Here is a 25,896-nt window from a genome sequence, read left to right as displayed (position 1 = left end):
CTCTCTCTCTCTCGCTCTCTCTCTCTCTCTCTCTCTCTCTCTCTCTCTCTCTCATGTAACATATATATATATATATATATATATATATATATATATAGTGTGTGTGTGTGTGTGTGTGTGTGTGTGTGTGTGTGTGTGTGTGTGTGTGTGTGTGTGTGTGTGTGTGTTCAATGAATTCAATATTCGTATAACGGTGTTGACAACATTTTTCTGAAGTTGTGTTTGTAGTTTGTGCTGTTAAAGAGTGAACGGGAGAAGTTAGTTCAATACATACAACATATGTGCAATGTTTGATTGATCATGTGAAACTGTGGGGATTACTCGGAAGAATAAGTCCCCAATATCCTATGCTTGTCATGAAAGCCGATAAAGTTGGTTAGGCTCGGCGACTTGGGTAATTACATTTCATCGTGGCTCAATGGAATGTCTCCTCAAGACTTGACTGCCTCCGCGGTTTAGTGGTGAGAGTGTCTGCCCGGAGAGCGATAGGTCGGTGGTTCAATCCCCTTGACGCATCATACCAAAATACGTCAAAAGATTGTAGTTCTTGTCACCCTGCCAGGTTCTAGGCATTAAGGGATAAAACAAGCACTGGTAGACCCGGAGTTGGATATCAATGTTAAAACCACGCCTTGGTATCTCTGTGGTCTACTACTATAAAAGTGGCATTAGTATGCATTAACACAAGCCCATGCAACCTTAAACACGCACTTGCTTAAGTGTCCGTAACCTAGGCGACCCTTTTCCTTCATTGCTTAGGCATAACTTTAATTAAATATTTATTACGTACCTCACAGTCGGTTAGCTGTCGGGCTAACAATCCGGTCGCGAGTTCGCATCCGACGGATTCTTGCGGCAGACGTCGTTCTAATGAGAAGGTGTTGTGCCTATTCCGAAGGCGCCGAATAAACTTTTTCTTCTCCTTATTTTACTTCGTAGTGTGTGAAACCCATTACTGTTGTTGCGTCGTTATCACATGGTTAATATACTGATGCAACTCTCTCTCTCTCTCTCTCTCTCTCTCTCTCTCTCTCTCTCTCTCTCTCTCTCTCTCTCTCTCTCTCTCTCTCTCTCTCTCAAGCAGCTGCTGATGTTGAAGTTCCGGTCGAAATGTCCAAAAAACATCTTAAACCAACTGATAAATTTGAATTGCGTCAGTACAATTCTTATCATTCTTTCTCACCACCAGGTGATACGTATTCTGCATTAGATCTGTCGATCACTGATTCTAACATATATACTGAATTTGAATGGTCATTCCACGATGACCTTTGTGGAAGTGATCATTTTCCGACTGTAATTACAGCTGTAAATCCCACTGATGCTCCACCTTCAACACGATGGAATTTTCCCAAGGCAAATTGGCCATTATATCAAACCATATGTGCTGACAAATTGAAACCAAACCTTTTTATAGATGTTCATGACCCAATTCATAGCTGATGAAACTATTCCTAGGTCCTCTGTGAACCCACATATTCGAAAACCATGGTTTAATGACGAATGCAAACAAGCTAGGAAGCGTAGGAAGAAGGCAGAGAAATATACTGAGTCAAATTAAAAACTTCATTTTTATCATTAATGTCCAAAGAAGGATTTCAATTAACGGTGGTAACCATAATTTGTTCCAAAGCACCTACGGTATTCGGTAACATCAACAGTTTAAATCATAAGTCCCACGTACGAGAATCTGATGGCTATAAAGTTCAGTAGCGTGTATGGCCACCATGTGCGTTGACAACTGCCACACAACGCCTCCGCATGGACCTTGTGATGCTTGTGAACACATGATTGGGAAGACGACGCCATCGTTGCTGCAAAATGATGCCAAGATCTTGCAAATTCTGTGGTTGGTTCTGGAGAGTGCGCAGACTTCTGCCAAGAGCATCCCAGACGTGTTCGATGGGATTGAGGTCGGGAGACCTTGACGGCCAGTCCATGACCGGGTCCATGGGCTGCCATTAAAGGCAGAAGTTCTGGTGCCAGTACCTGGTCGCGATAAGCAGCAGCGTTGAGCTTGCCACGGATGACAAGAAGCCTTGAACATGCATTGCCACAGAAAGCACCCCACACCATGACACTTCCGCCTCGAAATCTGTCAACTTCCTGTACACAACACTGTGCGTAACGTTCATGACGGCGCTGGGCGGTCGGGCAGCCTAGTGGTTAAAGCGTTCGCTCGTCACGCCAAAGACCCGGGTTCGATTCCCGACATGGGTACAATGTGTGAAGCCCATTTCTGGTGTCCCCCGCCGTGATATTGCTGGAATATTGCTAAAAGCGGCGTAAAAACCAACCTCACTCACTCACTCAGTCATGACGGCGCCTCCACATTCTCGCCCTACCATCAGCAAATCGAAGATTAAATCGGGATTCATCACTGAAGACGACTTGATTCCAATTCCTCTGAGTCCATCGTAAGTGTCGCTGTGCCAACAATTGACATTGACGTCTGTGTAATTGAGTCAGAATCGGCCCGCAGTTTGGCCGTCGTGCTTGAAGGTGAGCAGTTCTCAGACGGTTTCGAACAGTTTGCGCACGCAGTCCACCCCTAAACAGTTCATTTCTGGATGATGTAGCCGTCAAAAATCGGTTACGGAGGTGACGTAAGACAGTCTGACGATCCTCTGCATGTGACGTCACAAGTGGTCGACGAGGGCAATCAGCGGTGGTACCCGTTTGCTGTAGACGCGTCTGTAAATCATAAACAGTCCGTCGACTACAACCCATCGTCCTTGCGACTTCAGCTACGGACGTTCCCGTCTGCAACATGCCGATGGCACGTTCACGTTGCACATTTGAAAGGCATGGCATGACAAATGGCCGTAAAGACTTTTGTTTTCTTGTATTTTTCTTTTTTCTTAATAACTGCTAACAAGTATGGCTGAAAACACGTGAGGTATTATGGCCACGTGACCAGTTGCACGTGAAAAACCACTTTTGCCACTATAGAGCTGTGCACATTATTTTGATCGATTCACCTGCACAAAAACGGGTGTTATCTGAAGACAATACGTGGCCATTACTGTTCAAATACACAGTAAGGGCCCACAATGATAACTGGTCAAAATTTTAGGATTGTGAAGTTTTTAATTTGGTTCAGTATACTTTCGAACGCCATCCTACCGTTCATAATTTAAACAATGTGAAAATCAATTCTGCCAAGGCTCGACGAACCTTTAAAGACAATAAACGTCAGTATTGGAAGGATTATGTGACTAAAATAAATTCACGCACGCCTATGTCAAAGGTATGGAACATGATCCAAAGAATCAAAGGCAAAGGTTCTAAAACTAGTATTCATCAGCTCAAAGATGACAATAACTTATTGACCTAAAAATCAGACATTGCAAACAAATTGTGCGAAAGTATAAACAACAACAAGAGAGGAAAAAAGTTAATTTTAATTCTGACAATGGCGAAGACTATAATGAAGTTGTTTCACTACATGAACTACACGCTGCTTTAGTACAAGCTCATGATACTGCAACTGGTGCTGATGATATTCATTATCAGCTCTTAAAACACTTGCCTGAATCTTGCCTAACAACACTACTAAATCTTTTGGATGATATTTGGACAACAGGACATTTTCCTCATTCGTGGCGAAATGCCATAATTATACACATACCAAAGCCTGGCAGGGATCATACAGATCCATCAAATTATAGAACCTATTTTGTTAACTAGCTGTGTTTGTAAAACCATGGAGCGCAGGGTAAATAATCGATTAGTTTTGTTTTTAGAAACCAATAATCTGATTAGTAATATCCAATGCGGTTTCCGTAAAAACCGAAGTACAATTGACCATTTGGTTAGTTTAGAATCATTTATTAAAAATGTTTTTGTCAATAAACAACATGCTGTATCTATCTTTTTTTATCTTGAAAAAGCTTATGATACCACTTGGAAGCATGGTATTTTAGAAGATTTACAGGTCTTTGGTTTAAGAGGCCTCTTGCCTCAATTTGTATCACAGTTTTTAAGACAGACAATTTCATGTTCGTGTTGGTTCAACCCTGTCTGATCATTATAATCAGGATCAGGGGGTTCCACAGGGCAGTATTTTGTCTGTCACATTGTTTAGTATAAAAATAAATAGTTTTTCAAAAGTATTAAATGACTCAATTGATAGGCCCCTAGTATTCAGAACATGTAAATGGTGGTGGATGATGCACATGAATGTTAATTATGTTGTGTTCTGTTTATCACTGTATGGTGGACAAACATCTATAAGTTGCGTAGTATAATGAATGTGTCTATAAATTAGTGTTGCATATTGTCACACGGTGGAATTAACAAGAAGTACTGCTAGATATATTTCCAAAGGACAGTATCGTATTTGAGGAAAAACATTACAGCTGATGGTTTCTGTAACTTCTGTGCTTTCAACGTGACATACATTTGCCAAGCGACCTTTAACGTTTCTAAATGAAAACATATCAATTTAGAGGGCCTTCTTCGTTGATGGGGAATATCTGGTACTGTAGTCAATTGAACTTATTAGTCTCATATATCCCACTGCTTTAGACAAGTGATTTGTAAACAGAAATGGTTATGGTAGACATTCAAAGGAGGTGAGTCGAGGTGAAATTGGGTTTAACGTCGCGTCTAAGAGTATTGCACTCAGACACAGAACACTGACTCAGAGGCGAGCCGACCAGTCCCCTTAATGACGAGCAACAGGCAGGGTAACAAAAAGTGCCATCGTTTAACGTCTTTTGGTATGACGCAGCCGGGGATCGAACCCCGGACCTTTCGCTCTCTGGGCGGACGCTCTACCTCTAGACAACCGAGGCGGTACATTTAAAGGTATATACAAAACATGACACATCGTTTGTCAACATGATGTGCGATTTTCTTGGTTATGAGTTTTCACAACTTCTTAATTACTCACTGGGACTTTATTAATGAACATTATTTGCGTGGCGGATGCTATAGAGAGGGCATGGCATCCTTACCCTTTTCCCGAACACCTAGTGTCCTCACTGACTTCAGTGATCAAATCATACCATTTCTTTCCACCAGGTATTGCCATATGGAATCCATGTTTCGTCAGAGTGAGTGAGTGAATGAGTTGGATTTAACGCCGTTTTTAAAAGTATTCCAGTCATATCACGGCGTGTCAGCTTAATGTGATGCAGTTCTCAGACGGTTACCACTTCGGTGAAACCCACGAGCACGGGTATGGTGCTGACAAACCTAGAAACATAATCAGGGCGAACCGGGATTCGAACCCACAATCATAGGTTTCTGGCGAGCCTGAGGGACGCAACTCTGCACAGCGAATCGCGGCGCCTTAGACGACTGGGCCATATTTCGTCAGACATCCAACACAAGCAAGAAAGACAAAGGAACTCTTGAGAGATTTTGAAATAGTTTACTGAATAATTTTGCTCAACATTTAATAAGTAGTGTGTTGTTTACAGGAGAGATAAACCCTTCATGTTGGCCAACAACTGGATACAACCTGAAAACAATGCAAAATATGTTTTATATGATATATATAAATAGATATATCTTTTCTTACTTTGACACAGCTTCAGCAGAGGGGTCTTAAAATGATCTTGTATACACATTTCGAGAAATGTATGCAGAATGAAACAAACTTGTGGTTGGAAATACGTGTAGTTTGTCGAATGCTTTGTGGCTTTCAGGACTTACTCTAAGATTTAGGTCCTTCCTTTCTTTCGATTCTAATTCTTCCACACACGCCCTCGAATCGATCACAGACTGCTGGTAAGTTCTTCTTGGCCTCGGCGGAATCCCCATCTATCTTGATACACCACAAGTCCTTTGTGCACCTGTTTATAAAGGACATTATCATGATAAATTGTTTACTTAAATCACCGCTTACATGACAAACATGAAAGCTGCAAAAAGGTATATACTATCGCTTAAAATAGAAGTTCTCACGTGTAAACAAGGTTTGAAAGTGAAATCATATTTGAAGTTATAAACACAAAGAAAAATGTTACGCACACCCCTACTTCTGAACCATGACTAATGGCAGAAATCATGGCATGGGATGACTGACCACAGGAGCTGGGCCATACCAATGTCATCGGATATAACAAACATTTGACAACAAATAAAGAAGATATTGGTGAAATTTACTGACGAAAACATCATGGTAACATAGGTACCTCAAAAAGTATTGCGTGGCAGTATTAATTAAACGAGTTACGTTTGCTGCTTCATGTGAAAATGTTCCTTAAATTCTCTACTTGACATGACACGTGAAACATATCAGTAGCGGATATAACCGCCACGTGCCCTGATGAAGCATTCCACCCTACGTCTCAGGCCTCTGGTCAGACGATGGATCTGTTGATGGGTCAACAACAACCACTCCTGATGCAATGCTGCTTCCAAATGGCGTAAACCCTGTACAGGAGGATCACGTGCCTGTATGCGCCCATCAAGAATATCCAAAAGATGTTCAAGGGGGCTCAATGCTGGCCAGGGAAAAGGCGTTATTGCATTGGCCCTTATGTAATCCATGCGAACGATGAGGTCTGGCATTGTCATCCATGTACTGAGGTCGTGTAACAAGAGGGTGATTTTGCCAATCCGAACGGACATTCTTACTCGTGTGCCTAAAGAAACAGATCAGCAAGGAGGGAAGCATAACTTGTGTCCATGGAAATGCCTTCTACTTGCCGACATGTCATATTGCCACATTTCACAAATATATTACCTATAAGGAAGTCCGTCATTTCACAACTGATTAAAGTCAGATCTCAGAGCTCGCTACCTCTACACAAATATCTGAGGACATCACATTACAGGCCACGTCTGAAAGACCTTTGGCGAACTTTGACAACCAATAAAAGGTCCAACAAGAAGCCGACATTAGCCAATCATAAAATCAGATTTCTCGAGCTTTACAGCATTAATTTCAAACTGGCAACTTCCATTCCAGTCAACGATCTGAAAAAGATTTTGACCTCGTTCTCGATTCAACATTTTAAACTAACCAACCAAGCAAATTCTTGACTGTCTAAGAGATGGCCAAGTTTGTAAGGAAGTACTTTTGACGGGCTTAGGGCAGTCTTGTTCGTTTGAAATGTTTATCCCACTGAAGCGAGATATAGGCGATGATTTTTACGGAATCATTCGTACGGACCGTAACTGTCGTTCGGAGAACCGCGTGTTGATCTATTCGAGGTGAAGAACGTACATTGGTTTCAGTCACCTTCGTATTTCAACAATATACTATAAAATACTAACGCCACTTACCTAAAATGATGATCCAAACATTGGTAAGAAAAGCAATGGAAACAGCTGATAATTATCATTCTTTACCAAATAATTATTCCTGTATATCTGTAAATCTTATGTAAAGAACTTACTTTGGTTTCAGTTCAGAGCAAGGTTGCCCGAATTTAGTGGGACATACATCACAGCAATTGCAGAGGTCTTTTACGTAGTTCTCTTTTCTGCATCCCCTGGGCGCCGCACATTTCGTTTGGGCACATGGAATACAGGAGAGACCATTCCCCTGGTCTACAAGCACCACAAGGACAACCACAACCAAGAGGATATATCTCATATCTATCTGTTTCTTATTCTACTGATGAACGCTTTGCTATCAGAAAAGAGACGAAACGTTTTAGTCCTAAACATTACTTATATACCGCTTTCGGTATAGACACAGTGGGAAGGGTGGGGTGGGATGTGTGTCTAGGCGAGGCTATATCCACCACACAATCAATGTATGCAATACAGTTAAAGCAGGTTGTACGTTAACCACGCCCATACATTCAAATACATTTCCCTCTGACATAACACCTTCTCAGTCAATAAATCGTTGAGTTTTATATAGTGCCTGTGTCCTATCTAATACAAAGTTGTTGCTTCAAATCTGGTCATCAACAATGCACCACTATTATCTCTGATTTGTAACTTAAAATGTGTGCATATGTCTCGGGTGTTGGTCGTTTTGAATTGGCAGTATGTCCAAAACATCACAATATTACTAGAACATATTGGCCAGGCATAGTAAAAACGAATCAGTGGCATTAAAAAAGAAAAAGAACAGATTTTTTTCCAATGTTGTTTGTTGTTAAACAAAGTACTCAAAGTTTGCCAAATACTAGTTTTGATCCAATAGATGATGATTGAAATATCCTGGTACGCATTGAACGAAAGGGGCATGCAAGAGGCATGTAAGATGTGCTTGTATCGTGACAGAATCGTTGTATTTGCATCCGACTGACCAGTCATCGCAGACTGGCACTTTTAGACTAGGCTGAATATCACCTCATTTACACAGACCAGGACCGGGCTCTAGTACCTATCACTGATGAATCGAGATACTGTCTACACTTCACGGGTCGTCGTGCCCTAGTGTGCCGTAGATTTCAGGATTTCAACCGCTGTTGAGGGGGTTCAATCATGATTTGGGGTGGAAGTATAGCGGGGCACGATGACAGGTGTACGTCTCAGGGATGAAATTCTGGATGTGTACATGAGTCCGTATGCTGGTGCAATCGGGACGGACTTCATCTTTATGGACGACAAGGGAAGACCTCATCGTGCCAGGGTCGTTGATGCCTATGGCAGGATACCATTGTCTGCATGGAGTGGCCAGTCCGGTCACAAGACTCGGTAATATTCTTACTGAAGTGTGATACAATTTTCCCTTGGCAACCACCCAGACACTTATTGGGCGCATCAGACGATGATGCCAGGCTGTGATCGTACACCACATGGATCACATGCGCGAGTGTGTTGTTTGGGACAATGAATTTGTTTTAGTGATTTTGTGACGTTTCAGTTTTGATCCGATCTTAAAATCAGATCTAAGTTCTCGCTGCCGCTAAACAAAGATCTGAGTACATCCCATTACGGGTCACGTCAGAACGATCTTTCGCGAACTTTGACCGACCACTGAAATTACTTAGAAGAAGTCAACATCAGCCAATAACAAAGCAGCTTTCTCGGGCTTTACGGCACTCGTTTCAACCTGGCGACTTCCATTTCAGACTACGCTGGAAATATATGTTGACACAGTTCTCGATTAAAATTTTGAAAACTGAACAAACAAACATTCCGGAATGTCTAATATATTGGTTGCGATTGCATGGCAGTGCTTCCCACGTACTATGCAACGCCTCCTCCGTTCAAATGTTTATCCTACGGAAGCGAGAGATAGACGATAATTCTGACGTAATCTGTCGTACGGGCCGTAATTGTCGTTAGGAATACACCGGGTTAACATTTTCGAGGTTGCATGATTATAAAACACATTCCGACTGTCACTTTCATGATCTGGTATGCGACGCTTTGATTGCTTGGAAGAAAGGTCGTACTGACATGATCCGTAATGGGATGTCCTCAGATCTTTGTTTAGCGATGGCGAGAACTAAGATCTGAATTTATTGAGATTGGTTTTGAGTGAACGGGAGAAGTTAGTTCAATACATACATATATATATATATCTATCTTAATATATATATATATATATATATATATATATATATATATATAGTGTGTGTGTGTGTGTGTGTGTGTGTGTGTGTGTGTGTGTGTGTGTGTGTGTGTGTGTGTGTGTGTGTGTGTTCAATAAATTCGATATTCGTATAGCGGTGTTGAAAACATTTTTCTGAAGTTGTGTTTGTAGTTTATGCTGTTAAAGAGTGAACGGGAGAAGTTAGTTCAATACATACAACATATGTGCAATGTTTGATTGATCATGTGAAACTGTGGGGATTACTCGGAAGAATAAGTCCCCAATATCCTATGCTTGTCATGAAAGCCGATAAAGTTGGTTAGGCTCGGCGACTTGGGTTATTACATTTCATCGTGGCTCAATGGAATGTCTCCTCAAGACTTGACTGCCTCCGCGGTTTAGTGGTGAGAGTGTCTGCCCGGAGAGCGATAGGTCGGTGGTTCAATTCCCTGGACGCATCATACCAAAATACGTCAAAAGATTGTAGTTCTTGTTACCCTGCCAGGTTCTAGGCATTAAGGGATAAAACAAGCATTGGTAGGCTCGGAGTTGGATATCAATGTTAAAACCACGCCTTTGTATCTTGATGGCCTACTACTATAAAAGTGGCATTAGTATGCATTAACACAAGCACATGCAACCCAAAACACGCACTTGCTTGCACACCGCTTTATATGAGTGAACCCTTTTTCACCTCACCAAGACTTGATTCTGACTTCCAAGCTACAGCTCATCTGACTGTGAAGTTGAAGCTGACTGGTTCTGTTTTGCATGCCCGCAAAGGAATGCGTACAAGGTTATTAATGTTTATAATAATAGTAATTTAAATACCCCAAGAAACACAAAAAGTATACATCGTAATATAGTGTGATTATTAAAGGATAAAGGACACTCCTTCCGCTAACATGTGTTTTCACAAATCATTCTTCAGAGCACAGGGGCTGTCGGGTAGCCTAGTGGTTAAAGCGTTCGCTCGTCACGCCGAGGGCACGGGTTTGATTCCCGACATGGGTGATATTGCTGTAATATTGCTTAAAGCGGCGTAAAACCAAACTCACTCACTCACTCCTCAGAGCACAGTCATTTACTCGTTAGAAGAAATGTCATCAACTGGGCTTCCAAATGGTTTTTTTTAAACCGTTCCTGGCTATGCAACACCGACAACGATGTTTCATCCCCTTCAAGGCGTGTGTGTTGAAAACCCTCAAAGTACTAAACAATTTCCTCAAATGGCCTTCCAATTTGGGTCTTCGATGAAGCATTCACAGAAAACGAAGACTGAATCTCGAGTTCAAAAGACCAAACCAATTAATAGTATTTCAATCTGGTGCTGTAAGTGAATAAATGTAAGTTGACGGTGTAAGTTATTATGTTTCTTCTCTATTCGTATTATTCACCGCTATTCGCTGTGCAGTTTTGCGTCCCTTGGGCACGCCGGAAACCTATGATTGTGGGTTCGAATCCCGGTTCGCCCCGATTATGTTTCTATAGGTTTGTCAGCACCATACCCGTGCTCGTGGGTTTACCGAAGTGGTTAACGTCTGAGACCTGCATCACTTCGGGCTTTCCTCCCACATTAAGCTGACACGCCGTGATATAACTGGAATACTGTTAAAAGCGGCGTTAAACCAAACTCACTCAGTCACTATCGTGTGTGAATACCCTAATGAAGATCATTAATCTGACAAGATTCGACGTGTCATGGACATCCTATGCAAATTGCTATTTGACCTCAATTTAATCGTTTATTTCCTCTCACTGAAAGACAATAGGTCAGTACATTTCAAAGGGGATGGTTGTTGTACATGACTATTGAATCATATACTGTACTTTTGGTCCTCGGATTGGTCTCCAGCAACCCATGCTTTTTGTAAGAGGCGACTATGCTTGTCGTAAGAGCCGACTAACGGGATCGGGGCGTCAGGCTCGCTGACTTGGTTAATGCATGTCATCGTATCCCAATTTCGTAGATAAATGTTCTTGATGTAAGTCACTGGATTGTCTGGTCGATTATTTACAGACCGCGTCAAGTTGCTGGACTATTGCTGTGTGCGGCGTAAAAAACAAACAAACAAAAACACTGCAAGGTGGACAAACATTGAACAGTTGCGTAGTCTACATCATATTTACCAGACCCGTGAAGATTCCGGGGTAGAATAGGTCTTCAGCAACCCATGCTTGCCGTAAAAGGTGACTATGCTTGTCGTAAAAGGCGACAAACGGGATCGGGTGGTCAGGCTCGCTGACTTGGTTGATGCATGCCATCGATCCTAATTGCGTGGGTCGATGCTCATGATATTAATCACTGGATTGTCTGGTCCAGACTAGATTATTTACAGACTGCCGTCATATAGCTGGAATATTGCTGAGTGCGGCGTTGAACAACAAACCAACCAACCAACCAATCATATTTACCACATGTGACACGTCGATTGCCATCAACATGATGCGCGAAGTTAGCTCAGGGAGGGATCAGGTTGGGATGTTCTTGTTGAATTTTCACACCTTACTCGATCGAACTTACTTTTTGAATGAATGTTGTTTAAGTGGCGGGTGTTACAGGTAGAGCAGGGCATCCTCACCGTTTTCACGAACACCTGGTGTCATCAATGATTTTCAGTGATTCCGGGATAGAATAGGTCTTCAGCAACCAATACTTGCCGTAAAAGGCGACTATGCTTGTCGTAAAAGGCAACTAACGGGATCGGGTGGTCAGGCTCGCTGACTTGGTTGATACATGTCATCGATCCCAATTGATGCTCATGATGTAAATCACTGGATTGTCTGGTCCAGACTCGATTATTTTACAGACCGCCGTCACATAGCTGGAATATTGCTGAGTGTGGCGTTAAACAACAAACAAACAAAAACAAAAATTCAGTGATTCATTAATATAAATCCATTCATACAATTTTCAACACTATTTCACGCCCCATGAAATCTGTTTCCGTAGATATTCAAGGTTTATGGTCTGGCATCGACGCTTTCAATTGTTTAAAGCCACAATCCAACTTGATGTGATGGTAGCGATAAACACGTAACTGTGAAAAATAGCAAGAAAGACAAAAGACAATCTTGAGAGATTCTCAAATAGTTTACTGAATATTTTCGTTCAATATTTAGTAGTGTGTTGTTTACATGGTAAGACGGTCCTTCCATATTGCCCAAGAACTGGATTCAACCTGGAAACAACGTAAATAAATAAATTACATCTTTCTCTCCTTGAAACAGTTTCATAATGCTTGTAGTAAGAGGCGACTGACGGGAAACGGATGGTCAGGCTCGCTGATTTGGTCATCGTAACCCAGTTGTGATCAATGCGCATGATGTCATTTACTGGATTGGTGAGGTACTAGAGGCTGCTTGTACTAGTCCGGAGTTATGCCAATTTTAAAGAGCTAGCCCACTGAGATACGCATAGACCATGCCGCAGTTTTAACATGAAAACCCCACTCAGACACAGTATACTGACTCCGAGCCGACCAGTCCGTGTTCTATCCCCTTAAGTCCGAGCGCCAGGCAGAGTAACAAAAAGTTATAATTTTTTTAACGTCTTTTCCTATGACGCGGCCGGGGATCGATCCCTGGACCTTCCGCTCTCCGGGCGGACGCTCTACCACTAGACCACAAATCACTGAATTGTCTGATCTAGACTAGATTATGTTCAGGTCGCTGTCATATAGCTGGAATAGTGCTGAGTGCGGCGTGAAACAAGATCGGCCTTGACATTATAACCCTTTCAAGACTGTTGCAAAACGAAGATATATCTTACGTATTTCTCTTTAATTTATGCATTCAGAATGTCAGCAATTGTACACAGCAGACGTTATTCAAATTAACATTTCGGTCTTGTTAAAAAAAATCAGTAAATGCTCTGTCATGCCAATGCCTTGTGCTTTTGGAGACCGTCGTCGAGCGGCATGAACACTGATGTACAGTGTTAAGCCAACAAACAAACACTTACGTTTTTATGCCTTGTGCTTTTGGAGACCGTCGTCGAGCGGCATGAACACTGATGAACAAACAAACACTTACGTTTTTATGCCTTGTGCTTTTGGAGACCGTCGTCGAGCGGCATGAACACTGATGTACAGTGTTAAGCCAACAAACAAACACTTACGTTTTTATGCAAATTTTGAGTGGTGGTTGCTACCGGTAGAACAGGAGATGCTTACCCTTTCGCAAACACCTGGTGTCATCACGGATTTTAAGTGATACATTCATTTAATTTTCATCACCATTTTGCCTTGTACGCCCAATGTAATCTTTTCGGCAGATAATCGAGATTGATTTTTTCGGATGATGTTGATGTTGTTGGAAATAGCTTAAGATATATATGTCTACGCTTATTCAATTACTTACTTTACCAAGCAGGTCTTTGCATTCTTGGGAGTCTAATTCTTCCACACACACCACGGAATCTGTCACTCCAAACTAAGTTCTTCCTGGCCTCGGCGTGATTCTCCTCAATCTTGATACACCACATATTCCCTGCGCACCTGTTTAAACATAATATTATCGTGATGGCTGAATAAATTAAAACACTGGGTTACATGTCACACATGATCTGACAAACAACCGCAGGAAAGCTTGCTGTGCCTATTAGGTCTCAAATGTTACCAACTTTTGGTGCCTTTCAGTGTTTGATATGTATCAGTGAGTGGGTGAGTGAGTTTGGTTTTACGCCGCTTTTAGCAATATTCCAGCAATATCACGGCGGGGGACACCAGAAATGGGCTTCACACATTGTACCCATGTCGGGATTCGAACCCGGGTCTTCGGCGTGACGAGCGAACGCTTTAACCACTAGGTTACCCGACCGCCCCTTGATATGTATCAGCTTAGGTAATTATGCAGCCATATTCAAGGACTTTCCTTCTGTAGGAGGTACGTACGCCATGGTTCTTCTTCATAGTAATTGACCCATGAAGATCCGGGGTAGAATAGCTCTTCAGCAACCCAGGCTTGCCGTAACAGGCGACTATGCTTGTCGTAAGAGGCGACTAAAGGGATCGGGTGGTCAGGCTCGCTGACTTGGTTGATGCATGTCACCGTATCCCAATTGCCTGGATCGATGCTAACGCCATCAATCACTGGATTGTCTTTGCCCAACTCCATTATTTACAGACCGCCGTCATATAGCTGGAATATTGCTGAGGGTGGCGTGAAGCAACAAACGAACAAGCTTAGGTTTAGACAACTGGGACTCACTCACCTTATTGCGAATATCTGGTATCAATACTAGTTGCGTTTATTTATTTTAACACATGTATGAATCTAGTTGGAATCGTACTAAAAGGAGAGATTATGGAAAGGGTTTTGTTGCTTTTGTTTACGTTGATCCGAAAACGAGTCCAACCACACAGTCAGTCAATATGGTTTTACGCCGCTTTTAGCAATATTCCAGCAATATCACGGCGGAGGACACCAGAAATGGGCTTCACACAGTGTACCCATGTCGGGAATCGCACCCGGGTCTTCGGGGTGACGAGCAAATGCTCTAACCACTAGGCTACCCGACCGCCCCTCCAACCACACAGAACTTTGGAAGGCATGAAGTATGGTGGCATCAAACATTTCACATTGACTTGATGTTAACATTCAAAATAGGAAACGGAGGATTTGTTTCAAATTGTAAGGAAACCTTGTCATACAATTCAGGAGATGTGTTCCCTAATTACAAAACTGAATATCGATGACGTTTTTTTAGAAAGACAACAGCAAGTCTAACTCACCTGTGCATTTAACATGATCTTAAAACAAATTAGTATTTTAAAATAATATATTTAATACTTGTACCATAATCCAGAAATGATGATCCGGTAATGTTGTTAAAAGAAAAGCCATGTTAACGCCTGATAATTATCATTCTTCACCTAACTTAGAAGGTCTACATACCAGGTCTACATCTTATTATGCCACCTGATATTGACTGCTGAGTTAAGTGTTTCCATGCATTAGCGTAGGGTAACGTTTTCGAAACCATGATACATCTCTAGGACATCACGGTGAGTATTGCATGTTATGTATTTTGCCATTAATAAATGCCATTTTCAAGGTTATACCACCCAAAAGAGTTTCTGTACAACTTAAGAAGTAAATTTATGAAGCTTTGCGTTGTTCTTTTCATAAGGCTCCTGAATGGACTAATTATCATGTCAATACCGTTTTCGAGGTTCTTACTATCTTACTATAAAACCCTTTACTATGTCATAACAATATATTTAATACTAACACTATTACCCTGAAATGGTGCTCAGGTTATGTTTAAGAAAAGCATTGATGATAAGCAGCTGATAAATATCATTCTTAACGTAATAAATTAAATTATTCCTGTACTTCTGTAAAGCATATGTGAAGAACTTACTTTGGTTTCAGTCCAGAGCAAGGTTGCCCGAATTCAATGGGACATACATCACAGCAATTGCAGAGGTCTTTTACGTAGTCCCTTCTTATGCATCCCCTAGGCTTCACACATTTCTGGGCTTTGCACCGTTGGCATCGTAAGCCATTGGTTTGGTCCACCAGTATCATTAGGACCACCACAGCTAGGAGAATATATCGCATTGCTGACTGTGCTTCCTTACGAATGTACGGGACAAAATAGCAGAAATAACAGAGTTATTTGACAGCTTCCCGTGTACTCTTTGATAAGTGAAAGTGGAGATACACTCACTTACTGCTGATCTTTAACTGTTGGTGATCAGTGTTAGACGGATCTATAGCAACCATACATTCATTGTATACAGTGTCGTTATTGCATCAAAGGAATACTTCCACCACGCCCACTATCATTATTGTCACTATATCTGTATTGACATGGGTGCGACGAAACTCAAGCTCTCATCAAATGATCCAAGGGACACAGATGTGTGCTTGCTTTGGAGCAGGACAGGGGCAATGCATACTTGTAATATCAGATCTCAGAATCGACTTTCTCTTCGGTGTAAATAGAGTTTTTAGCCGAGTGTGTTTTGGAATCGCAAATATTATATATTACCAATCGCAATTAAAACTGTATTATACGAGACCTTGGCGAGCGTAATACATATTTTGTATTTTTAATACATGGCATAAAATGGTTTCCTCTTTTTGGCCTCCGACTACGATTGCCGATGTTGAGAATTAACAGGGCCCGGAATTCATTCATACCAGCCAGTATCAGGTTTTATATAAGTGTTGTGATCAATAATTGTTGATAAATTATTCGCTAGTGCTATATTTAATGTTAATTATGTTTTTGATACTTGTTGTATTTAGTCTTTGAATGGTATTTATAAGTGATACTCATAAGGAAGAGCATGTATGTATGTATGATAAATTAAGAAGTTGACATCCATATATTCTCTTTCTTATGTATTTGTATGTGTGTTTATCAATTATCGGAGATCTTGTGCTGATGTAACTGAAATTTCCTCAGTGAAGTGCTATCTTATCTTATCATACCTTATTAGTGATACGATAAGAATATAAAGTGTCAGTGAACCGCTCCCCAAATGATATAGTGAGTGCTAAATTAATGTAACCAGCCTTGGCTGTAAATCGTCGCCATATTGCTTAAATATATAAAATACCTATGTGACGTTCAAGTTTAATCTGGGGGCACGGGTGGCCCAGTCGTCTAAGGCGCCGGAATTCGCTGTGCAGAATTGCGTTCCTTGGACACGCCAGAAACCTATGATTGTGGGTTCGAATCCCGGTTCGCCCCGATTATGTTTCTAGGTTTGTCAGCACCATACCCGTGCTCGTGGGTTTCACCGAAGTGGTAACCGTCTGAGACCTGCATCACCTTAAGCTGACAGGCCGTGATATGACTGGAATACTGTTAAAAGCGGCGTTAAACCCAACTCACTCACTCACTCACTCAAGTTTAACTCACTCACGGGTGATTACATAAGCACTATCCCATCAGGAAACCACCATCGTATCACTTCTGGAAAGTCTAACAAAAGTGTTGGAGGAATGTATAGAGGTTACTAAAAGTAGTTCCTGCTTCGTGGCCTTATTTGCCCCCAGAATATGATAAATGAGATTATTGTGGCGGGTTATATTTATCTTCTTGGTCTATTTTGTAACAAGACTTTCAACTCTATATGACTCAATCTCCGATTTGGTTGTTGCATATGACATGTCGTTGTTTTGGCAGTCTAATTGAGGAAAAGTCTGAATTTACTGATTATGAGAGAATTATTTAACATCATTAAGTCAAACCGTGATTCCAAAGAAAATGCGCTTGAGGATCTTTCGGGTTAATTTAGAGACAAGGCACAAATACCTTTGCACGGGCATCGATATCACTCAAATCAGTTAGTCGCATAAATATCATGACGGTTTGAATAAGGTAACATCTGTTTCACCGATGGAATGTTTCTCGCAAATGCAATTTCAGCGTGATCCAAAAGAGTTTCCTCAATAGGTAATTCAAGAAGTATGTTATAATGCTTTGCTTTGTTATTTTTATGTGCTTCTGGATGACTTCCTTATAATTTTAGCTCCGCTTCAAAGGACATTTGTTTAAAGTTCGTGTGTCATTTCGTTTACATAATATGCTGTAGAATGGGGCCGCGTGTTTCATGTAGTTATTTGGTTCAATTGAGTAGATAAATATTTCCCTTGCAATGCATGAGTTGAAGTACATGTACCACTACCGCTGTTTTGCCTTTCGTGCCCAGATGAATCTGTTTCGTCGTTCCATCGAGGCTGGTTGCGTTATATAGTAAAAGGACCTTTGCTGAACTTTCGGTATTGGATATACGGTGTGCTCAGCAATATTATGACGGATTGATTGGTGGATCCGGAGCAGTAACTATACAGCAATATTCAAGGACTTTCCTTCTGTAGGACCTACGTACGCCATGGTTCTTCTTCATAGTAACTGACCCGTGACGATCCGGGGTGGAATAGCTCTTCAGCAACCCATTCTTGCTGTAGAAGGCGACTATGCTTGTCGTAAGAGGCGACTAACGGGATCGGGTGGTCAGTCTCGCTGACTTGGTTAATGCATGTCAGCGATCCCAGTTGCGTGGATCGATGCTCATGATGTTTAATTGTGTAATCATCTACTTTAGCCAAGCTCACTTCAGTATCTTAACAAACCCACAGTATAATTCTGTTGTGTGAGTGAGTGAGTATGGTTTTACGCCGCTTTTAGCAATATTCCAGAAATATCACGGCGGGGGACACCAGGAATGGGCTTCACACATAATACCCATGTCGGGATTCGAACCCGGGTCTTCGGCGTAACGAGCGGACGCTTTAACCACTAGGCTACCCGACCGCCCATAATTCTGTTGAGATGTATATCGCGAGCGTATCACGATCTCATAAAATCATACCAGGACAATGGGGTAGGGCTCGATGACGTGGTTGATGCATGTCATCGTATTGTTGAGTGCGGCGTTAAACAACAAACAAACAAATGAGATATCTGAAGGGGGTATCAGAACAAAGGCAGCAGTTCAACCTGGGCGGTTGATATCAGTCAACAGTATATCTAGTTGCTTGATGCCTCAACAGTAGAAAGAACTATATTGTGGAAATAATAAAAGAGACACGAGACACTTCTAATTTGTGTTTATTGTCAAAGTTCAATATTAAAGGCGCAGCTTGCTGTTTGGTTAATCAGTCGCGTATGTCATATAATCCAATCACTGTGTGGCACCTGGAAATACAAAAATACGTATGTTTCACCTTGTTTCACTATCACCGCCTTTGATCAACCGACACCAAGGGTTTTACAACCCGCCTTTGAAGATCTAATCAAGCAATAGAATTAAAAAAAATAATTAAATTAGGATCCAATCAGCTTGTTAGAATTTTTAAATCATCCTTTCCATTCATCTAGCTTCATGACCTAAGTCTTGTCTGTTATTTCTTTTTCTCTGTGTGATATTGTTATTTATTACCTGTTGTTGTGTACATATATATAAACCTCTCATCACTTGGCTGAAGTTACTTCGGCTGGATAACAGTTTAAGAATCTACATCGAAACGTCACTTAATGCAATAAAACAGTAGTTGTATATTTACTGGCCAACTTCTGGAATGTCAATAAAACAGTTTTATGCAACATCTTGCAGTTTCTTCAAACGTGTCTTGAAATATATTTCCATTAGAACTAAATAAGGATTGTGTGTACCATTGTGCGGTTTGAAATAGCTGAAGACAGACGTACTTTACGAGGCAGATTAACTAAAAAAGCATTATCCCACAAACGCCTTGGAAGGTGTCGCCGTAGACCAAGTTTCTCCTTGCCTCGGCACACTTCTCCTGTCGTTTGATGCACCAGAGACGAGGTTCGCACCTGTTACAAAATAAAACTAGAACGTATTATTACTCGGAATAGGATGGTGGGAGACATAATCATGGAACAATTAATACCAATATCACACGGCAATGATGTAACAAGGTTACATTGGCTCGACTGTAAACTTAGGTAACAATTAACAAGGGGAAATAGTAGGAAATCTAATTCAGTACACCATATGTAATAATAAAGTAAATTGATAATAAAAGGTTCATCATTCCTATGTAAATGTTCGCGTCGATAAAAGTCGATAATAGTTTGCGTCCTCTTCTACTTAAAGTTTTTAATCTTTAATCTAATTAACATTTGCAATCATATCAAGAGTATCCTGGACGCAGTTTACTAAAACCATTTGTTCATTCATTTATGTTCTCAACATTTTTTATCTATTAATCTAATACAAACAGCCTCTGTCTTTTGGGTAATGAAGACATTTTCGTCGTCGACTTATTTACGATTTTGACATGTCTTAACGTACCAAGAGTCCCTGATTAGAATAGGTCACAAGGGATATATTGCTTGTCGCGAATAATTGGATAGGGTACTCAGGCTAGGATACTTAGCATTCTGTATTTAAACGTACAGCACGGTGTTGATGGACCCATGCTTGCAAACAATATGACTAAATTGGACGGAATCCATCAATACCAATCTGACCTTATTGAAACGGGAAAGGCCTAAGATAAAGAACTTACATATCTAAGAAAGGAAATGATACCTCTTTGAAATTCTGAGATAACATGTTTGTTAGTCCAGAGTAATAATATCTGTTATCATTCTTATTATTTTTCACCCTTGGTGGGCATAACTACTCGGAGATCATACAGTAAACTACGGTTATAACGAACTCAAATGGACTACTAATTTCAGTTCGTTCTAACCGTAGTTCGTTATAAGCATATATACAGCATAACTACAGCAAATAGTCGGGACCAAAACAGTAAGTTCGATATATCCGTAAGTTCGTTATAAGCGTGTTCGTTATAACCGTAGTTTACTGTATGTGAAGAACTCACTTTGGTGTAAATCCAGAGCAGGGTTTTCCTTTTTTAATGGGACATACATCGCAGCATTTACACCTGTCCTTTATCAAATACTTTGTTGCGCATCCTCTATCCTTTGCACAACTTTTGAGGGAACACTTTGGACAGACGAGGCCATTGACGTGTTCCACCAACAGGACACCGACAATAACAACCACAGCAAAGAGGGCGTATCTCATAGCTGGCGGTACTTGTTTGGGGATCTATTAACCTGATGATCAATATACCTGTATTAGGAAATAGAAGAAACATGTTATTTTAGAACTGTTCCTTATATTGTCTTGTCAGTATGGACGATGGACAAGACCTTTAGCTTAAGTGAGTGAATGAGTATGGTTTTACGCCGCTTTTAGCAATATTCCAGGACGACTAAAATTGGCTTCACACAATGTACCAATGTCGGGAATCGAACCCGGGTCTTCTGCGTGACGAGCGAACGCTTTAACCACTAGGCTACCCGACCGCCCCCTAAGCTTAAGCTTAACGTTGACAGTTGGGGCGTTTCAAACCACACGATCAATGTCGTGTCTTAAATGAACATCGGTATCGCAATTTCCATGTACAGTGAAATTACTGTCGTTTTGACGAGAAATTGAAACCACGGAAATCTTAAACACTAAGCATCGTTTTTTATTACCTCAGTAATAACAGCTTCAAACAAACCTCAAGATACTTCTGATAATTCATTCACATTTCAGCTTACACTGCTGTGGTTTCAGAAAAGATTATCTGTATTTTTTTTAATTTTTAAAAAAGAATAATAACAATCAATATGATGCGATAAGGATTCCCTATGCCCCGCATTGTCTACCTCTCGTGAAGTTGAATACCTTTCACTTTCTGTCTTGAAGCCACTCCTATGACAATGCACACCTACATTTATTTAGAGCTCGGTCCTTCAAAGGTTCCAGACAATATGTGGAAGGTTTACGGACGATGACAAATTTAGTGTCAACATTTCACAACCATTGAGCCTTCATATATCTGGAATATTTCTGTGTGCGGCGTTAAACAACAAACAAACAATACACAACGTTTGAGGTAATATCGGCCATGCTCTTTCTACGGATATTCGGGGGCACGGGTGGCCCAGTCGTCTAAGGCGCCGCGATTCGATGTGCAGAGTTGCGTCCCGTGGACACGCCAGAAACCTATGATTGTGGGCTCGAATCCCGGTTCGCCCCGATTATGTTTCTATGTTTGTCAGCACCATACCCGTGCTCGTGGGTTTCACCGAAGTGATAAACGTCTGAGACCTGCATCACTTCGGGCTTTCCTCCAATATTAAGCTGACACGCCGCGATATAATTGGAATACTGTTAAAAGCGGCGTTAAACCCAACTCACTCACTCTACGGATATTCAAAGAGCGTCTTACGACCCTTGTTCAAACGTTGGGGCACATTTCAAATTTTGATGCAACAGTGGCCAAATTAATGTCCGGTGTATTTTCTTATTTTGACTTGTACCATAATATACATTATGTACCCGTGTTTGTTCAGGTGAACATTTAACTGACCTTTGCATGTGTTTGTGACGGGTGCCACCGGTGGGGCAGGATACACTCACCTTTTCGCCAGGCATCATCACCATTTGATGGTGGTTCTTGCTTATCATATAGTCGAAATTGTAATGGATTTAGCAAAGATGCCTTACGGTTATTGAAAGTTTTTCTTCACTTTTAACTATATACATATATTTTGCTTCCGTTGATGACACGTATCTCGATAGTATTGAGACAGTAAGTTAGTGGCAAAGGCTTTGCACAGTATTTCAGTTACACTACGGCGTGAAATGGAGTAGGTCTTATTCTTTTACCATTCATGGTGCTGACAAACCAAGGTTCTACTCACAGCGAGTCTGTGACTCGAACCCACGATCAAAGGATACTAGCACACCAGAGGGAAGCACCACTCGCGAGCCCGAGACAACAGACCTATCTGGCTAGGAAAGTTTACATTTGATGTATATTAAAATAAAATTAAAATAGACAAAGTTATCTCACTTTAGAAATGCTGTTCGGAAATCTCAGAATGTTCCAATTCATTTATCCCCGGTTTACATTAAAACGCATTAGTGCGCCGAAATGAGACAGTTCTGTCAACTGACTTGGAGTAATTGCTAAATGGTCATAGGTAATTCTACAATAATGAATTCCACAAACTAGCAGATACAAAAAGAATGAAATCAATTGGTAACCATGAGGATATCATCTAGAATTGCGAAAGCGTATTTAAAATAGGTGAGGAGGAATGAACAGGACAGGAAGGAGCTCGTTCCAGCGACCTGCCGAGAAACATCTTCCTTCTTACTTTAACTCTGTGTTTTGCCCTACTGTACATTCATGGCTGATAATGTCAGCGACAATATTAACAGCGTACGAGATCCCTTCTTCACCGAATATTATAAGGTATAATATCGTATCTGAAATTACGTCCTTTGTGACAACGATACCCAATTACCTTGTCTGGTTTTGCAGCAATTCGCAGAGATGTCCGTGGAACTGGATACGATATTGTGTAATGCTAAGCATATGGATAGCAGTCGTCATTTATACTGCTGGCTTAAACATGTAAAGCAGCTTTTCTTCATATTAGTGTAATGAGATTGTATATATGCATGCACTATTTTTATCAATATTACCAGGTAATAGTGATCTCGATTATGTGTTAATGTCACCTTATAAATATTCCTAGTTGGTGATTCATTGCATTCGGGTGAATTGTAGAAAATTCGTTCTCAACGCACAACCTTTTGATGATTACACGTATTCTGACCCGTAAAGATCCGGGGTAGAATAGATTTTCAGCAACCCAGGCTTGCCGCAAAAGGCGACTGTACTTGGCGTAAGAGGCGACTAACGGGATCGGGTGGTCATCCTCGCTGACTTCGTAGATGCATGTCATCGTATCCCAATTGGGGGGATCAATGCTCATGATGTCACTCACTGGATTGTCTGGTCCGGACTCATTTATTTAAAGACCGACGTCATATAGCTGAAATATTGCTGAGTAGGGCGTTAAACAACAGACAAACAAACAAACACATTAACTGAATTGGACTGGTAAACCTGCACAGTTTATGCTTATGATGCTTTCAAAAACTTAAAATATTATGAAAATGAAACAATGGAGTTGTGCCTGCCGACCGATTGATATTGCTGATAGCTTTCTGGTGTACCCAATCATAGGTTTCTGGCGTGCCCAAGGGACGCAACTCTGCACAGCGAATAGCGGCGCCTTAGACGACCGGGCCACCCGTGCCCCCAGAGGAAACAAGTAGCTCAAACAATCCGTGAAGGAAGGCGAGGAGCGACCCAGAGACTATGCTGAGATCATCTCCCACGCCGATAATACTGAGAATAATTTAAAAAAATATTTAGATATGATAAATAGGGTTTCACTTCTTTCGTAAAATAGTGTTTCGGTCTGGTTGTTGTTACATGTAGCTGGGGAAATAGATGACTATAAGTGTATGATCAGTAGACTTTGATAAAGTAGGGACGATTTATGCCTTTACAGTTAACTTATCTCTACTTTGTCATCCGTCAACATCTAAGTAATGCTATCGAACAATTCAGTAGACTTGGATGTCTTACGTAAACGGCAGTGCTATAGCAATGTTATATCACCAAGGTCGAAACGACCGTTAATTGCCACAACGGCTGTCGCAATATCCTACAAAGCTCAAACCAACACACCATCGTACCATATGGCGCGATGCTACACGTGACGAGACAGTTGTTATGCAATGAAAATTGTTTCATCAATATGTGTAATAAAGAGCACACAAGAGAATATTTGCACCTAATACAGCCAACCTCATGCATTGATCACCCGACCCGTGAAGATCCGGGGTAGAATAGGTCTTCAGTAACCCATGCTTGCTGTAAAGGTGACTATGCTTGTCGTAGGAGGCGACTATCGGGATCGGGTGGTCAGGCTCGCTGACTTGGTGGAATCATGTCATCGATCCCAGTTGCGTGGATCGACCCGTGAAGATCCGGGATAGAAAAGGTCTTCAGCAACCCATGCTTGCCGTAAAAGGCGACTATGCTTGTCGTAAGAGGCGACTAACGGGATCGGGTTGGTCAGGCTCGCTGACTTGGTGGAATCATGTCATCGATCCCAGTTGCGTGGATCGACCCGTGAAGATCCGGGGTAGAATAGGTCTTCAGTAACCCATGCTTGCTGTAAAGGTGACTATGCTTGTCGTAGGAGGCGACTATCGGGATCGGGTGGTCAGGCTCGCTGACTTGGTGGAATCATGTCATCGATCCCAGTTGTGTGGATCGACCCGTGAAGATCCGGGATAGAAAAGGTCTTCAGCAACCCATGCTTGCCGTAAAAGGCGACTATGCTTGTCGTAAGAGGCGACTAACGGGATCGGGTTGGTCAGGCTCGCTGACTTGGTTGATGCATGTCATCGATCCCAATTGCGAGGATGGATGCTCATGGTATTAATCACTGGATTGTCTGGTCCAGACTCGATTATTTACAGACCGCCGTCATGTAGCTGGAATATTGCTGATTTTGGCGTAAAACAACCAACCAACCAACCAACCTTGATCACCCAACATTTCAAAGTGTACAAGTAGTATGAAACTGTCATTTGCACTTTTCAGTGTGTATATATATCATAGGAGTATACCATTATTTTCATTCTCAAATGGTTGATTGCTTTTCGGATACATAGGTAGTGAGTGAGTGAGTGAGTGTGTAGGGTTTAACGCCGCTTTTAACAGTATTACAGTTATATCACGGCGTGTCAGCTTAATGTGGGAGGAAAGCCCGAAGTGATGTAGGTCGAAGACCTTTACCACTTCGGTGAAACCCACGAGCACAGGTATGGTGCTAACAACCTAGAAACATAATCGGGGCGAACCAGGATTCGAACCCACAACCATAGGTTTCTGGCGTGTCTAAGGGACACAACTCTGCACAGCGAATAGCGGCGCCTCAGACGACTGGGCCACCCGTGCCCCGGGATAGATAGGTTATATATATGGTCCTATAAGTGACAGGCGACACTGATCACCTAGATATTTTATGAATACCCCACTCAGACACAGTATACTTCGAGTCGACCAGT

General features: G+C 41.5%; 3 long non-coding RNA genes across 4 annotated transcripts; all 3 read right to left on the bottom strand.

Annotated features, from left to right (window-relative positions):
- Nucleotides 1–5,365: 5,365 nt before the first annotated feature.
- LOC124136975 lies at nt 5,366–7,589 on the bottom strand. Its single transcript, XR_006861460.2, has 3 exons — nt 7,356–7,589; nt 5,665–5,804; nt 5,366–5,470 (listed from the first exon to the last, which is right to left on the bottom strand). It is a non-coding gene; the product is annotated as an uncharacterized LOC124136975 (long non-coding RNA).
- A 4,943-nt stretch (nt 7,590–12,532) lies between these two features.
- Nucleotides 12,533–16,189, bottom strand: LOC124136967. Of its 2 annotated transcripts, XR_007221528.1 has the most exons (4): nt 15,825–16,189; nt 13,820–13,956; nt 13,493–13,540; nt 12,533–12,639 (listed from the first exon to the last, which is right to left on the bottom strand). It is a non-coding gene; the product is annotated as an uncharacterized LOC124136967 (long non-coding RNA). The 2 variants fall into 2 exon arrangements; XR_006861458.2 differs by lacking the exon at nt 13,493–13,540 and having other exon boundaries at nt 15,825–16,183.
- Nucleotides 16,190–19,015: 2,826 nt separating this feature from the next.
- LOC124136960 lies at nt 19,016–23,369 on the bottom strand. Its single transcript, XR_006861456.2, has 4 exons — nt 23,268–23,369; nt 20,780–21,033; nt 19,632–19,760; nt 19,016–19,118 (listed from the first exon to the last, which is right to left on the bottom strand). It is a non-coding gene; the product is annotated as an uncharacterized LOC124136960 (long non-coding RNA).
- Between the last annotated feature and the right edge of the window lie 2,527 nt (nt 23,370–25,896).

This window comes from Haliotis rufescens, unplaced genomic scaffold (assembly GCF_023055435.1).
Source record: "Haliotis rufescens isolate VD_foot unplaced genomic scaffold, xgHalRufe1.0.p SCAF_16, whole genome shotgun sequence".
Taxonomy (NCBI): Eukaryota; Metazoa; Mollusca; class Gastropoda; order Lepetellida; family Haliotidae; genus Haliotis; species Haliotis rufescens.
The sequence above is the reverse complement of the archived record's forward strand: the minus strand, read 5'-3'. Positions and strand labels throughout refer to the sequence as shown.